The sequence below is a fragment of the Arachis stenosperma genome, chromosome 9 (assembly GCF_014773155.1).
Source record: "Arachis stenosperma cultivar V10309 chromosome 9, arast.V10309.gnm1.PFL2, whole genome shotgun sequence".
Classification (NCBI taxonomy): domain Eukaryota; kingdom Viridiplantae; phylum Streptophyta; class Magnoliopsida; order Fabales; family Fabaceae; genus Arachis; species Arachis stenosperma.
The window spans coordinates 156771549-156776283 of NC_080385.1; the positions used below are offsets into that span (position 1 = coordinate 156771549).

At 35.0% G+C, this 4735-nt stretch overlaps 1 non-coding gene across 1 annotated transcript; it reads left to right on the forward strand.

Moving 5' to 3' along the window:
• Nucleotides 1–769: 769 nt before the first annotated feature.
• Nucleotides 770–877, forward strand: LOC130952468 (small nucleolar RNA R71). The gene has a single exon (XR_009074647.1). It is a non-coding gene; the product is annotated as a small nucleolar RNA R71 (small nucleolar RNA).
• Nucleotides 878–4735: the final 3858 nt, after the last annotated feature.

Consider the following 4735-nt stretch of genomic DNA (forward strand, 5'->3'; position numbering starts at 1 on the left):
ATTCGGCCATGGTTATGGCTTTGCACTCTCCTTTTGGATTTTCTTCTGTATTGCTTGGAAGAGTACTTGGAGGGAGTTCAGTAATTTTCTTGCTCAGCTGTCCCACTTGTGCCTCCAAATTCCTGATGGAGGACCTTGTTTCAGTCATGAAACTTTGAGTGGTTTTGATTAGATCAGAGACCATGGTTGCTAAGTCAGAGGGGTTCTGCTTAGAATTCTCTGTCTGTTGCTGAGAAGATGATGGAAAAGGCTTGCCATTGCTAAACCTGTTTCTTCCACCATTATTGTTATTGAAACCTTGTTGAGGTTTCTCTTGATTCTTCCATGAGAAATTTGGGTGATTTCTCCATGAAGAATTATAGGTGTTTCCATAGGGTTCTCCTAGGTAATTCACCTCTTCCATTGAAGGGTTCTCAGGATCATAGGCTTCTTCCTCAGATGAAGCATCCTTAGTACTGCCTGGTGCATTTTGCATTCCAGACAGACTTTGAGAAATCAAATTGACTTGTTGAGTCAATATTTTATTCTGAGCCAATATGGCATTCGGAGTGTCAATCTCAAGAACTCCTTTCTTCTGACTTGTCCCATTGTTCACAGGATTCCTTTCAGAAGTGTACATGAATTGGTTATTTGCAACCATTTCAATGAGCTCTTGAGCTTCTGTAGGCGTCTTCTTCAGATGAAGAGATCCTCCAGCAGAGCTATCCAAAGACATCTTGGACAGTTCAGAGAGACCATCATAGAAAATACCTATGATGCTCCATTCAGAAAGCATGTCTGAGGGACATTTTCTGATTAATTGTTTGTATCTTTCCCAAGCTTCATAGAGGGATTCTCCATCCTTCTGTCTGAAGGTTTGGACTTCCACTCTAAGCTTACTCAATTTTTGAGGTGGAAAGAACTTTGCCAAGAAGGCATTGACTAGCTTTTCCCAGGAGTCCAGGCTTTCTTTAGGGTGAGAGTCCAACCATATTCTAGCTCTGTCTCTTACAGCAAAAGGGAATAGCATCAGTCTGTAGACCTCAGGGTCAACCCCATTAGTCTTGACTATGTCACAGATTTGCAAGAACTCAGCTAAAAACTGATGAGGATCTTCCAATGGAAGTCCATGGAACTTGCAATTCTGTTGCATTAGAGAAACTAATTGAGGTTTAAGCTCAAAGTTGTTTGCTCTAATGGCAGGGATAGAGATGCTTCTCCCATAGAAATCGGGAGTAGGTGCAGTAAAGTCACCCAGCACCTTCCTTGCATTGTTGGCATTGTTGTTGTTTTTGGCTGCCATGGGTTCTTCTTCTTTGAAGAATTCGGTCAGGTCCTCAACAGAGAGTTGTGCCTTAGCTTCTCTTAGCTTTCGCTTCAAGGTCCTTTCAAGTTCAGGGTCAGCTTCAACAAGAATGCCTTTGTCTTTGTTCCTGCTCATATGAAAGAGAAGAGAACAAGAAAATATGGAATCCTCTATGTCACAGTATAGAGATTCCTTGAGGTGTCAGAGGAAAAGAGAAATAGAAGACAGAAGTAGAAAATTCGAACTTATCAAAGAAGATGGAGTTCGAATTTTGCATTAAGGAATAGTGTTAGTCCAAAAATAGAAGGATGTGAGAAGAAGGGAAGTAATTTTCGAAAATTAAGTAAAAAGATTTTGAAAATATTTTGAAAAACACTTAATTGATTTTCGAAAATAAGAGTGGAAAAGAAATCAAGTGATTTTTGAAAAAGATTTTGAAATTAGAAATCAAAAAGATTTGATTGAAAACTATTTTGAAAAAGATGTGGTTAAAAAGATTTGATTGAAAAGTTATGGTTTTAAAAAAAGATGTGATTGAGAAGATATGATTTGAAAACAATTTTAAAAAGATTTGATTTTAAAAATTAATGACTTGCCTAACAAGAAAAGATATGATTCAAACATTAAACCTTTCTCAACAGAAAAGGCAACAAATTTGAGATGTTGAATCAAATCATTAATTGATAGCAAGTACCTTTGAAAAAGGAAAGAAATTGATTTTGAAAACATTTGATTGAAAAGATATGATTTGAAAAAGATTTGATTTTGAAAAACTTTGAAAACTTGAAAAAAAATTTGATTTGAAAACAAAATCTTCCCCCTTGCACCATCCTGGCGTTAAACGCCCAGAATGGTGCACATTCTGGCGTTTAACGCCCAAACTACTACCCTTTTGGGCGTTAAACGCCCAGCCAGGCACCCTGGCTGGCGTTTAAACGCCAGTCTGTCTTCTTCATTGGGCATTTTTGAATGCCCAGCTTTTTCTGTGTGATTCCTCTGCAGTATGTTCTGAATCTTCAATTCTCTGTATTATTGACTTGAAAAGACACAAATTAAAAATATTTTTGGATTTTTAATAATAAGGAATAATCAAAATGCAACTAAAATCAAATAATAATGCATGCAAGACACCAAACTTAGCAGTTTGTATATCATTGACACTAACAAAATGAGAAATGTAGAGACCCTCAGTTTTAAAAATATAAATATAAATAAATTATAATTTATTTTATAAAATTAGAATTCTTTATTTTTAGAAAAAATTATTTTTTATTATCAGTAATTGAACTAATAATTTTAATTTAATCAAATTCATATTATTATTATTATTATTATTATTATTATTATTATTATTATTATTATTATTATTAATATTGCCGTAAGCATTAAATTGTAGTATAAGTTTATATATATCATATTCATTGCATTATTATTATTATTATTATTATTATTATTATTATTATTATTATTATTATTATTACTACTACTAGCGTTATTCATTGCTAGTTCTACTAAGGAAACCTTATAATATTATAAGTTATACAATTAGATATTGTAACATTATAAGTTACGTTAATATATATGTAAAGAAAGAGTACTCGATCACTTTCATATATATATATATATATATATATATATATATATAATATTATGTTCTTTCTTCTAGTATAAGTCTTGTTTATATATACATATATAACTTACGAAGAAATAAGGCGGTGAAGGAAGACGTGCGTAGCTGAGAGCGAGAAGCGTGAAAACGTAATTCCTTTAGATTTTCGGCTTCGATTTCTTGCAATCTGTAACTCCAATAAAAAATCTAATCCGGTAAGAGTATTCGTAACCTTCTCCTCTACACGTTGGCACCATTTTTGATTAGTGGAAGTTGACAGTGACATAACTCCTCTTTTCTTTGGGTTTGGCTAACGGGAGTTTCAGGAGGTATAAACGATTCTGGACATTTTCTTCTTCGATAGCTCGGTCAAAAAGCTTCTCTGGAGCTTTGAATATTTTGATTTCGTACGAAGGTATGGTTTTGGTTTCTCGTAGTTAATGTTTAGTGTCACGTGAAAACTCAGGCTAGAAGACCTTAAGATAGGAATGAACTGAGTGAATAATTGATGGATTGTGTATATGGTATAAAATGTGAGGTTTAGCTGTTGTCAATAATTTGTTGTTGAAGTTGGTCAATTTGGAAAAAGATTTAATAGTGGTATTTGTTTGATTATGAAATAATTTGTTACTGGAAATGATTTGAGTGACTGAGAGGTGTTTGGTTTGATAGTTGGGACCCTTTAAGGGTGGCAGAAATTTGAGTCTTAGAGAAGATAATGCCAAAATTTCTTTAAGAATTGAAGTTTGATTTGAGGTGGTATTTTAAAAAGAAAAAGATTATTATGTGGCTTGTGTATTTGAGACTATTTATTGACCCTCTGTCGCAAGATGTGACCGGACACTTTAACTCCCCGGATTCCCCCATGGGTATGCATATAAATATGAATATTGAATATTATTGAGCTTGGAGTTTAACTCCATGGAATACTATATTATTGAGCTTGGAGTTTAACTCCATGGAATACTATACTATTGAGCTTGGAGTGTGACTCCATGGAATATTATATTTGAGCTTGGAGTTTGACTCCATGGAATATTATTGAGCTTGGGGATGCGCGCACAGAGGGACTGTCCAATGGTTAACTACCAGGACTTGTCGGGTTGGCTGTATAACCGACAGATGAGACTCATCAGCCATAGGACAGGCATACATCATATGCATTTGTTTGTTTGCTTGAGTTTGCATTGTTTTGGTTTGCTTAACTGTTTAATTCTGCTTATCCACTACTTGTTCTACTTGCTATAAATGCTTCTCTATCTGTGTTTTCCTTGTTTGAGCTGTATGTGTATGTTTTCTTAGAAATTCCTCTTGACGAAGGTGTGAGGAGAGGGTTGTTCCACCAATGTCTCGGAGGATTGGAGGAGTCAGAAAGTGAAGTATTAAGTTAAAGTTAGATTTAGAACTAGAACACCTTAGACAATTTACCTAACTTCCGGTTTAGTTGAATTCTTAAGCTGAAATCTGAGTGTCGAAGTTTTAGGAATGCCTCTGGCTTTCCCGAGACCTTTTATATTAACTATGCGGGCACCTTTACCATACTGAGAACCTCCGGTTCTCATCCCATACTATGTTGTTGTTTTCAGATGCAGGTCGAGAGACACCTCGTTGAGCATTTAGGTATCCTCCTTACGAGCGAAGAACTGTCTTTTGGACTGTCATATTTTGTTTTAGGCTATGTATATATGTTTATAGAATCTCCGCATGTATATTTTGTGTTTTGTCCCTCCTAGAGGTCGACTTGGAGATACAGGGATTTATTTTGTGGTTTGAGTTTTATTTTGGGTTGTATATATACATAATTATGTACTCTGGACGGCCTTAGCTTCGCAGGTCGAGTC